Genomic DNA, 12,645 nt, shown 5'->3' on the forward strand with positions numbered 1-12,645 from the left:
TCCCAGTTTTCTCGCCTTGGGACTGTGACAGGATGTTCTCATTATAGGATACAGTTATGTAGATGGCACCTGATATGTCCTCTCACTCTATCCTATCTATCTCTATTCTTTCTTCTCCGTCTCTTTCTTTCTTTCTGTCTCTCTCTCGCTCTTCTTCATTCCCAGACACTTCACAGCACTGTCACACACTCCACCAGTGGTTGCCATGGAGAAGTAGTCTCCCTGGTCTCCAAGGTACCCAAGTCTTCTATTGTCTTGTGCTTCTTTATTTAGATGAAAACATGATTTGTTGTAAGGACCCGCATGTTTCTCCTTCCTTTCTTTCCATCTTTCTTTCTTTCTTTCTTTCTTTACTCTTTGATTACCACCACCTCACCATCCCCTCCGTTCAGGCTCTGTGTTGTTCCTTGTTGCATTCATCATCCCTCCTTTCCAGGAGTTGTCTCTCTGTGTGCGGTGCACGCTGTCTGATGTTTTGTAGTAATTAATTTGACTGTCTGTGGTTGTCGGAAGCCCCAGGAGGAGGGAGGCTTTATGAAAGTTTTTCCCCATTGTCGAGGTTCTCGCCAGGGCTTATAATTGCCTTCTATTACCATGGCTGGGTGTCACAGCTGCCTGTCACTCACTAGGTGTAGCTGTGAACTACCAGCACAGGGAATGGAGGAAAGTTGAGCTTTTTGACTGCTGCTAGCTGAGGTTTGACAGAGAGATGATATAGATATATTTAGATATAGATACATTCTGGTACTGTACACGTTTCAAATTCACACCTGCGGCTTAGGGGCCATTTCACTATGCAAAATCTCTTCCATTATATAGCAGGCATGAGGTTTTCACCTGCGGAGTGACCCGGCTGTTGGAGACACCTAGGAGGAAATGGAAACGAAGAGCTGTTTTGTGAGCCTCAGGTGAGACTAGCCTACATAATACACTGAGAGGAACATTGCCCAGCGTTTGAATAATACATCTAAAACAAGGCCATAGTGTTCAGGGTTAGCAGGCAGAGAGCCCAGATAGGTCTTTTGACCCGGCTGGTTAGTTCATTTGCATTTATTTTTTTAGCTCTGAAACACAGCTGTTATGATCAGGCCACGTCTCACCGTGGCTATTCAGGTCCCACGGCACAAACAACAGGAATTGACTTCACATCCTGTGCTCCGTGATATCACAGGGCTGAGCCGGAGAAAGAGAGAGAGAGAGAAGTGTTGCTGACGGGTGGAAAGAGGAAGTTATTTATCTGTCTTTTTCTGTGTGGCGGCTTGTAGCCTCAGCAGCAGACCTTGAGTCAGACTAGTAGGGGAGCGTGTGGCTCGCTTTAAGACCAGACTGGCAGATAAACAAATCCCCATTAAGACACTTATCTACTTAACCACAAGGCCCAGGGAGCAGCCCTCTTTCCAGTCCTGGTCAGCTGGTTATCATACTGTTACCTCTGTGTACTTAACCAACAGTTGTGAATTGAACCTGTAAAGACATTATTAGATAAAGCTTACAGGCTGCTGACGCAAGCATTCACGGTTTGACATCTTCCTTTCCTAATTTTAGGCGGGATTTCAATGTGTCCACCTGATGATCTGGCATCATAGTGCTGATATTGTCAGTGGTAATTGCTGACTTTTTCCTTGGTGGTTTGTATAACAACAAGATGACTGAGAGGGCACCAGCGAGCCGACTGTTATAATGGTGAGTGAGACACACATACAGACTTGACACATTAACATGCAGCATGCATCTACCCTGTTGGCTTGACAAAGGCAGTACCAGATACAGAATCCAGGATGGCAATAGAGCTAATATGAACGTGTAACTGTCAGTCTTATGACATAAATGGTGAACAAACTTGTTAGCCTGTGTACTCTGAAACAAATGAATTCAGAACAATTGAACGCGTACATCACAGACACACGAAAACTTAAACCCCTCAACAGATAGTTTACACACAGACACACACCCACCCACACATACACACACACACATAACCTCTTACTATCCCACAGATGTTTCTCAGTATGATATATCTGTGTTACAAGGTCACAAGTGTGTGTGTATATGTGTGTGTGTGTTTGGAAACAGTGATGAGTCGTTGCTTTGTCACTGTAGCAGGTTGAGTGGAGGGTTAGTGTTAGGGTGAGGTACAGTAAACACTACTGAAGCGTGCGGAGGCTGGTTGCTTTAGCGTAGGGGTTAAACTCTCAGGAGAGTGGGTGCAGGTAAGCATTCCCTAACCCTTTTTCTCTGCCTGTAGTTTTCCCTGCTATTTGTTCCCCTTGCACCTTTTCTAACTTTGGTCTATATTTTATATCTTTCGTATTTTTCTGTCTTTGACTCAGTCTTTCTTTTTCTTTCACCGAGCTGTCAAGTAGAAGGCAAGGGCCCTGGTCTGACATTGGTTCTACCCACATTTATAGTGCTCTTTGTGGTTTACTCTTTCATATCATCTCATATCCATCTCTCGCCTTCATTTCATCATCACTCCATCTCTCTATCTCTCTTTTCTGTAGACCTCCCTCTGTTTATTTAAATCTCTTTTATAATAACATCACTCCGTTTCTCTCTTTCATATTATAATCTCTCCATTTCTCTCTGTCATTTTATCATCAGTCCATCCCTCTGTTTCGTATCATCATGCATCCACCTCTCTCTTTCAGACCACCATCATTCTGTTTCTCAATTTCATGTCATCATGCCTCCATCTATTTCTTTACATACAGACTCGTTTTCAGCCTCCTCCCCTATGACCTGTCTATAGTGACTTACAGTAAAACCTTTTGATATTTTGGGAGGAAACATCACTGTAAATATGCCCCTGACCTCCAAAAACACATTTCAATCATCGCACACAGTTTCATCACTGACTGATTGTGCGATGATTGCTGTAGTGGGTTTAATGGTTTAGTTTGAGAGATTTCTTTTTTTTCTCAAACTGTTCTCAAAATGGAGTCAGAATATATTTCTGATGTTTAGAAAAAGGAACTAAAGGAAATGAGTCAGCAGAAAAATTAAGTAGACTGCATTGGTAGACACTGTTCCCAGATCAGGTTAGTGTTTTGGCTCATCGTGGGAAAGCCTTCGATGTTTGGTACAAAAAACGAACCTCAGACCAGTGCTGTTCAGGAGAAGGGCAGACAAAGCAACAGACACAACTCTTAGAGCAGAACCTATTATAGCTGGCCTGCAGTGACTAGGACAAATAAACCAGCATTGGAAATAAGCCTGAGACAAAGCCTGAGACAACCATGTCTGTCTCCAACAGCAGAGCCAGTGGAAACCCACAGTCAAGAGAGGGGAGGACATGAGGAGAGGGGAAAAACTTATATTAAAATATGGAGAGGAGAGGTAGAGACAGGAGAAAAAGAAAGAGGGAAGGAGGGAGTAGAGAAGACAAAGGGAAAGGAGGGGATAGTGGGAGGGAGTCAAAGAGACAGTGAGGGAGGCAGGAAGAGAGACAAGGAGATGGATGGGAGAGAAGGGGGGAGGAGAGAGGAGGGAGGGAGATCAGGGTATATGGAAGGAGAGAGTTAAGAAAAGATTAGAGGGGAGTATGGGGATGTTGGGAGGAGAGGGGAAAGAGGGAGAGCAGGGGAAAGGGAGGGAGTGGGAGAGAGAGAGGTAGGCGTGGAGGTCTGGAGCAGCTCCAGGGGAACTCCAGCCGTCCAGTCTGTTACCCAACATGCTCTCTGATATAACTACAGGGCCTGGGAGAATAGTCACCGCTGGTCAAAAAACTGTATGGAGATGCCTGTTCAGTTCACACACACACACACACACACACACACACACACACACATGCACACACATTCAAACACCTTAACACACACACTTATACACCCATGTCAAACCCACACCCAGTCACACACATGCAGTGTCTGTGTCACCATAGTAACACAGTGACCTGGCCTAAAGACTCAATCCTGAGTCCTGCTCTCTTGTAGAGCATGGAGCTGAGCAAAGTGGAGTAACACCAACTATTTATAGGAAGCCTTTGGCTCGCATTTCTCCTCAGACAATGAGAAATAATCTGCTTTCTGCAAAGCCTCTCCATATCAACGGGCTGTTGGACTATCAGTGGACAGCAGTAGAGTCAGAGAAACAGAAGGAGCATAGACTTACAGAGGGACAAGTTATGGACAAACAGGAAGAAAAGGATGGATGGAGAGAGAGACAGAGAAACTGGGGTTGTATCTGCAGCCTTCATTTCAGAACTGTGTGTTTGTGAGTGTGTGTGAGAGAGAAAGATCCATTTCCATGTTAGGGGAAAGTTTTAGGGTAAAAGGTTTACAACTTATACGTTTAGGAGTTACCGGTTACATTTAGGGATTTGAGTTAGAGCTAAGTAAGATTTACACATTTGGGAAACGTTCAGGGTATGGAACATGGATTTCAGTTTTTCCGGTCAAACGTGTGTGTGTGTCTTTGTGTGACAATGTGTGAATATAAAAGTGTGTGCCTGTGTTTTCCCTCTCAGTGTTTGGCCTGTACGAGGACAGAGCTGAGCTGTAAAGTCTGTAGTATCAGCCGTTTGCTGCGCTGCCCTCTGCTCCCAGCCAGAGAGAGTTAGGGGGGCAGTCACAACAATGGCTCCAGACTGACAGACCAGAGTTAACCATTCTGCTTCTGGCCCCTGTCCAAACCCTCCAGCCCTGCGTCTCCCCTCCCCTTTCTGCTATCCCCTCCCCTCCTCTCCCTTCCCCCCACCTCCTCTCCTCTCCCTCTGACACAGTGCCAAGTGGGCAAGAGATCCAGAACCTACACAACTTAATGACAAATGAGAGATGGGACAGATGTTATTGTTGTTGTTGCATGCAAGAGTATAGAATGATCTGTTTATGATAACATATAATCCACATAAAGCTCAATCTCTCTGATATCTTGATCCCAGACTGGCAGTGGTTTAGGTTCTGAAAGAGCTAGCTGTGTTTTGGTGGTGGTGGATCTGCTGTAAAAGCTAGCTGTGTTTTGGTGGTGGTGGATCTGCTGCAAAAGCTAGCTGTGTTTTGGTGGTGGTGGTGTAATTGCTAGCCGTGTTTTGGTGGTGGTGGATCTGCTGTAAAAGCTAGCTGTGTTTTGGTGGTGGTGGCAGTGTAATTGCTAGCTGTGTTTGGCGGATCATTAGGTGGTGTAATTGCTGGCTGTGTTTTGGCAGAGGTAGAGGTGGTGCAATTGCTAGCTGGTTTTTGGCGGAGATGGCGGTGGTGTAATTGCTGGATGTCATTTGGCGGGGGTGGAGGTAGTGTAATTACTAGCTGTGTTTTGGTAGAGGTGGAGGCAGTGTAATTGCTAGATGTGTTTTGGGGGATGTCGTGTAGTAGTAGTTGCAGATGTGACCAGGTTATGAATGTGAGAGCTGCATATAAAACTTTTGTTGAAGTAAAGGGAGATTGATTGATGGTGTGTTAGGCGGGCCTAAAATGATAGCATCACTACAGAATGTCATGGCAATTATTTTCTATTAATAAATATTGTGTAGTTACGAGTCAGATAAGCCAACCCAGGTGATTGTACTGTATGTCTTGTTCCTAACATGTCCCCTCTTACCCTCCTGATTGGCCAGGTAAGTATTGGACCACCCATTTAACATAAAATACAACTACATACAGTCACAAAACCATATTAGCCTGTGTAGGTAAAAATAGCATGTTGTGTATAAATATAAACTCAACAATTGTTGAAGTGTTTATTTTGGGCATCAAAAATCATGTTATTGGTGTTAGCAAGGTTAAATTTAGCCCCGTGGTCCTTCTCTGAGGAGTGGAAACAGTGACAGGGACCTGTTTTGCCATGACACGCTTCCTGTATGCTGTGAGTTGTAAGAATACCACAAGCCCTGTGACGTAACGACACTCGGAAAAAAGTTATAGAGAAAACAAGTCTGAGGTGTGGTTTAGCAGTTATGAGGAAGTTGATAGCTCATTTGCCGATCTTTTTATTTATTTTTATGTTTACAATAATTAATGGACCTCATTCCACTTTTAGATAACATGATGGAATACAGAGAATACAGTTAAGACTTCTCTTGGCATTATAGCAACTCAAAATTATATTTCCTTTTTTATATTTCATCTCAGCTGTGACTGACATCATTGTGAGAGCCATCTGGCTTCTATTTTACCCATATGTATTTATTTATTTTACCACATTTCACCAAGCATGGCCAATTAGGATCCAATTCTTATTTGTATTGATGGCAGTTGATGACACTGAAAACAAATTGTCAATTGGGCTTAACTGTGTATAAGGTAAACAACTGGGTCTTTGTTGCTGCTCTCATTTCCTCTAACCTATTGTCTTCACTGACCTCTGCTAAGTACAAGTACCACATGAAAAGAGATTTGCCTTTGTAAAGCCGACACAGATGTAGCATGTAGATAAAAGTACAAACAGAGACAAAGTACAACAGGGCACATTTAAACCGGCAGGAATGACAGTAATCTGATACCCAAATGGTGTATTTTGGAAGTATGAATGAATTTTATCTAGAAGACACACTGATTGATGATTAGGTTATTTGTAAACAGTGTCATAAGCTGTTCATTCCTCCATGGAATATTCAAGAAATAAGCCTACTTTGTTATAAAAAAAAATAAATACAAAAAGAACAGATTATTTTCATGTTCTGTTTGAGTGGGAGTCATAAGACTCCAAAGCGTGTGTGTGTGTAGCTTAAGAAAGCTACTGTGTGTGTGTGCATGCATTTGTGTGCATGTATTTGTGTGTGACAGTGACATACAGCAAGGCAGAGACAGATTTATTGTATGAATTTTCTCCGTGAAAACAGCAGTGAAAGTCATGAATCATCTCTGCTGCATAGCGCCACAATACCACCGGAAGTACCCATGGAACAGCACCAAGCAGAAACACCACACTGTGGTATAGTGTATGCTCTATGATACAAACATGCACGCGCATACACACACACACATAAGTACAGTACGTTTGTACAATCTATAATAACAATCAGAATGTGGCAGATGGCAAAATAAGTAATGAGTGAATACATGGACGATCCTAGAAACCCGGCAACCCACCGTGGCACAGAACGCCAAACGGCCTACCAAGCTACACCAACACATGTACATGCATTCCCTTATCCACACGCGTACACACCTACTAAAGCATAACATACACATACAATCCTAGATGGTTTGAATGGAGAGACCGGTCTCATTGGTAAGATTTCTATTGGATGTGGTGTTTTAAGAAACCTCCCCCAAAGGCCTGTCGTAGGTGTGGTAAATGAAGACTCTGACAATTCTTTCTTTGGGCTCATTTACATCACAAGATTGAGGATGTAATGCTACATAGTCTTATTTTAGCGTGCGTAATAATTTCAGTCATTTTCAATAATTTACACCAGCGGGTTTGAGATTTGCTACACAGGACTGAATGGGTCAATAGATTGATATGTGTGCGCACTGCACAGAAACTTTCTAACACAATTGTCTTCATAATTGCAAACCTCCATGGGGGGCTAAATCGAAAATGTGGTGCATGCTACCTCAGAAGGGGGCGTTTCGAGCTGTTGGTATCTGCAGGTTTACACAACAAAATAATCCAGCGTCTTGAGTCTTCTTCGATATGTCTTGGAGAATGTAGAGTTGTGTCAATACACTAAACCTATTATTTATAATTTCAATTTATTATGCCTATTTCCGTTGGTTCTTGACTAAAGCATACGGTTAAAGGCATACATAGACGTTCTTTGATGCAGTTTGAATCAGCAATTTCCTGGCAGTCCTGACACAACAATCTAGTACGCAAGGCATTTCATTGGGTTGAGGTGTTGCGAGTCAACAGTGGATTTCATTGGCATTCTACCCCTTTGAAACACGTTTGTTCAACAAAGGTCGGCCAGCCCTAGCTCCGCTATTGTAACTGAAACACACACTCAGGTTATAGCATAGGAACATAAAGTGTTTATCTGCTAATAGCTACTTCACGCTTTGACGCCTGGCCAAAAAGTGTCCAACTCTCCCAGATAGCCTTCCCTACTCCTTCATCTTCATTGAACCACAGGACGTTGTCATGGTAACCAATAGTCACATTGAGTGTAGATGTGCTCAAATATTTTTATTAGTTAACCTTATGTTATCAAGAAATGAGACCAAGGTTTCTTTTACATCGGAGCCCTGAATTACGAAATTACAAAAACACATCAAAGTACACACAAGGTACTAGCTGAAAGAAAGCACAGAAAAACAGAAACATTTATCATACATTTCTTCAGTAACCAAAACTAAAAATATGACAACAATGTGAAGATTGTTCCTTAAATAAGGTGCATGAAAACAAAAGGCTGATTTGCCAAACTCAGTAGGAGCCAAAGGAATGTCTATATTTCTATGTCCCTTAGAATGGCTAGTAATGATGTTAGGTACAGTGGGTTTGGTAACTCATATGTCTTAAAGTTAGTAATGATGTTAGGTACAGTGGGTTTGGTAACTCATATGTCTTAAAGTTAGTAATGATGTTAGGCACAGTGGGTTTGGTAACTCATATGTCTTAAAGTTAGTAATGATGTTAGGCACAGTGGGTTTGGTAACTCATATGTGAACAGGTTAGTAATTTTCTTAGGTACAGTGGGTTTGGTAACTCATATGTCTTAAAGTTAGTAATCGTGTTAGGTACTGTGGGTTTGGTAACTCATATGTGAACAGGTTAGTAATTGTGTTAGGTACAGTGGATTTGGTAACATATATCTAAAGGGTCATAATTTTCTTAGGTACAGTGGGTTTGGTAACTCATATGTCTTAAAGTTAGTAATGATGTTTGGCACAGTAGGTTTGGTAACTCATATGTGAACAGGTTAGTAATTGTGTTAGGTACAGTGGATTTGGTAACATATATCTAAAGGGTCATCATTTTCTTAGGTACAGTGGGTTTGGTAACTCATATGTCTTAAGGTTAGTAATCGTGTTAGGTACAGTGGATTTAGTAACTCATTTGTCTAAGTGTTAGAAATAGTGTTAGGTACAGTGTGTTTGGTAACTCATGTCTAACGTTTAGTAATTGTGCTCGGTACAGTGAGTGTTTTTGTAAAAGGACTTTATAAATGAAAGCATAGCAATGTATCAAAGATTGTGCAATGTTTACATCAGACCCACTGCACATAGATGAACACAATGTGATCCATTTCATAGGTGACATGAAAGCCTACCATCTGACCTTCTGGTTCAGAATGCAGTGAAGAGCACAAAGACTGTACATTTGTGCAGAAGAAGATCGTAAAACGTGGGGAGAGAAAAAGTGAGATACGAGAAAGAGAGAGAGAGAGAGAGAGAGAGAGACAGAGACAACTGGAAAACCCTGACCTTTCTTTTATAAGTAACCATATTTGTTTGTTTCCTCCTTTGTGTTCTCAGGTCCTGGGGGTTTGATGAGTGTGACAGGGATCAGTCACTCTCCCCGCATGTGACAGAACATGACAGTGGCCAAAGGAGAGGCTACTACAGACCCAGCCTTGGTCTGCCATTGAAACCGTATGTTAAATGTATCACATACATAGCCTCTCTGTCTCTCTGTTATTTCCTGTGTCATTTCCCAGACCTTTCAAGCTGTTGATAATACACGTGTTCTGAGCCCAACACTGACAGAAGTGTGTTTCAAGTTGTAATAGTTATACAGCATGCACAGAATACACAGAGAACCCATCGCAGGAAAATCTTTACTTGCAAATTCCTTAAAAAGATTATGAGTAAAAGAAACAACAGTATCAGCAACACTGATGATGAGAATATTTCATAATAATAGCATCAAGACATATGTCTTCACAAGTAGTATATACCTTCATGTTTACAGTGAGTGTTTGTGTGTGTGTGTTTGTGCGAGTGTGTGCGTGCTAGCGTATTTGGGGGAATGCGTGCATGAGTGTGTGTGTGCCCAGATGAGTCCCTGGAGATGGTCAGGTGGTCAGGTATACAGTTGTCTGATGGCTTGCAAATAATGTGTGTGTGTGTGTCTTTTGTTAGGGTTTGTGTGTTGACCATATTCCTGGCTGAGATGTGGCCCTAGGCTTAACACGCTTGGCCGTTCAAGATGACGGTAGCGGCAGAGACAGAGGCCCTGACCGGTCTTGGACCGCTCCAGAACACCGGCTCGTGCCAGTTTACCATCAACCGGACACTAATCGGTACAGACACACACTCTCTTCAATAACAAACAGGATAGGCATAGGGAGCGAGTGGAGTGTGAGTATACCCACAGTAGTTCACTACACGAGGCTTAGGGAGCGAGTGGAGTGTGAGTATACCCACAGTAGTTCACTACACAAGGCTTAGGGAGCGAGTGGAGTGTGAGTATACCCACAGTAGTTCACTACACGAGGCATAGGGAGCGAGTGGAGTGTGAGTATACCCACAGTAGTTCACTACACGAGGCTTAGGGAGCGAGTGGAGTGTGAGTATACCCACAGTAGTTCACTACACGAGGCATAGGGAGCGAGTGGAGTGTGAGTATACCCACAGTAGTTCACTACATGAGGCATAGGGAGCGAGTGGAGTGTGAGTATACCCACAGTAGTTCACTACACGAGGCATAGGGAGCGAGTGGAGTGTGAGTATACCCACAGTAGTTCACTACACGAGGCTTAGGGAGCGAGTGGAGTGTGAGTATACCCACAGTAGTTCACTACACGAGGCATAGGGAGCGAGTGGAGTGTGAGTATACCCACAGTAGTTCACTACACGAGGCATAGGGAGCGAGTGGAGTGTGAGTATACCCACAGTAGTTCACTACACGAGGCATAGGGAGCGAGTGGAGTGTGAGTATACCCACAGTAGTTCTCTACACGAGGCTTAGGGAGCGAGTGGAGTGTGAGTATACCCACAGTAGTTCACTACACAAGGCATAGGGAGCGAGTGGAGTGTGAGTATACCCACAGTAGTTCACTACACGAGGCTTAGGGAGCGAGTGGAGTGTGAGTATACCCACAGTAGTTCCCTACACGAGGCATAGGGAGCGAGTGGAGTGTGAGTATACCCACAGTAGTTCACTACACGAGGCATAGGGAGCGAGTGGAGTGTGAGTATACCCACAGTAGTTCACTACACGAGGCTTAGGGAGCGAGTGGAGTGTGAGTATACCCACAGTAGTTCACTAAACGAGGCATAGGGAGCGAGTGGAGTGTGAGTATACCCACAGTAGTTCACTACACGAGGCATAGGGAGCGAGTGGAGTGTGAGTATACCCACAGTAGTTCATTACACGAGGCTTAGGGAGCGAGTGGAGTGTGAGTATACCCACAGTAGTTCACTACACGAGGCATAGGGTGGGTTCAATAAACATTTGTTTGAATCCCCGCCTTGGTGAGATACTCTAAAGAGCCAAACAGACAAACAGGCAGACAGACAGGCAAAGAAGAAATTAGAGAGATATACGGACGGAGAGACTGACCAAAATAAGATAAAGACAGATAAAGAGAGAGAAAGATGGTCAGATAGAAGGTATAGAGAGAGAGAGAGAGACAAACAGAGAGAAGACCAACAAAAAGACAGACAGCGATAGAAAGAGAGAAAGAGAAAGAAATAGTGAGAGGGGGATGTATTTAAGGTTATAGCTCATAACAGCTCCCTTGAAACCAATGACTCAGATATGCAGATGTGTTTACTCTCAGACACCCGAAGAAAAAAATGTGAGAAATGAAAGAGCCTGATAATGTCTTTAAGTGTTTCACTTTATTCATTCTAAAGAGCGCCTTTTCACGCCTCAGAATGGGCACATAAAATCAGCTTTTTGCCTTGTCTCTCTCTCTCTGTCTTCCCCCCAGTCTCTCTACTGTATCTATTGTCTATCCATTCTCTGCTGTTAGCTCTCTGACACCACCGCCACAACCAGGCAGACAGCCACCGACGAAGGGCCTCATGGGGCGACGAGATACAGAAGAGCACCCTAAGAGAAAAAAAAAAAAAAAAAAGAAGAGAATGAAGCTCCCAACAGTTTTGGAGAAACTTTGTAGAAAGTAAAGAGGATGGGGATTGTCATATGACCCGGAGGGGTATGCGGCGGTGGCTCTAAATATAATAAACACGACAAAACAAGACATGGGTAATGTGTTTTCTCTGCTGGTGTCTTCTGCTGGATCCGCCGTGATTGAGTGGCTGATATCTGCCTCAGATGTGTTAGCTATCTATCATCTCTCCTCCAAATCAGAATCTCTACTGCCTTCACCTTCTTCTCTCTCCTCCCTTAACCTCCGCTCTCTCTCTCCTCCCTTCTTCCCATTCTCTCTCACCTGCCTTTACCTCTCTCTCTCTCCCTCTCTCCCATGTTCACCTCCTTTTTATTACCTTCACCTCCCTCTCTCTCCTGCCATCCCCTCCCTCTCACTTACCTTCACTTCTCCCATGCCCTCCTACCTCCACCTCCCTTTATTTTGCCTTAATTTCCCTCTCTTCCCTGCCTTTGCCTCCCTCTCTCTATCTTGCCTTCACCTCCCTTTATCCTGCATTCACCTCCCTCTCTTTTCTGCCTTCCCCTGCCTCTCTCTCTCTCTCTCTCTCTCTTCTGCCTTTTCTCCATTCCTCCCTCCCCTCCAACAAGCCCTGACTGATAAAAAAGAAATAAAGGGACATCAACATTCAACGTCATCAAATCTTCTTGTTTAAAAGTTGAACGATTTAAAGGGACTTTTAAAGGTTTAGTGGTTTGAAT

General features: G+C 43.4%; 1 long non-coding RNA gene across 2 annotated transcripts; it reads left to right on the forward strand.

Annotated features, from left to right (window-relative positions):
• Positions 1-1,319: 1,319 nt before the first annotated feature.
• On the forward strand, positions 1,320-11,908 carry LOC105029086. Of its 2 annotated transcripts, XR_002196672.3 has the most exons (5): positions 1,320-1,406; positions 1,546-1,683; positions 9,360-9,476; positions 9,966-10,126; positions 11,762-11,908. It is a non-coding gene; the product is annotated as an uncharacterized LOC105029086 (long non-coding RNA). The 2 variants fall into 2 exon arrangements; XR_829451.5 differs by having other exon boundaries at positions 1,331-1,683.
• The last annotated feature ends 737 nt before the right edge of the window (positions 11,909-12,645 follow it).

This window comes from Esox lucius, chromosome 4 (genome assembly GCF_011004845.1).
Source record: "Esox lucius isolate fEsoLuc1 chromosome 4, fEsoLuc1.pri, whole genome shotgun sequence".
Lineage (NCBI taxonomy): Eukaryota > Metazoa > Chordata > Actinopteri > Esociformes > Esocidae > Esox > Esox lucius.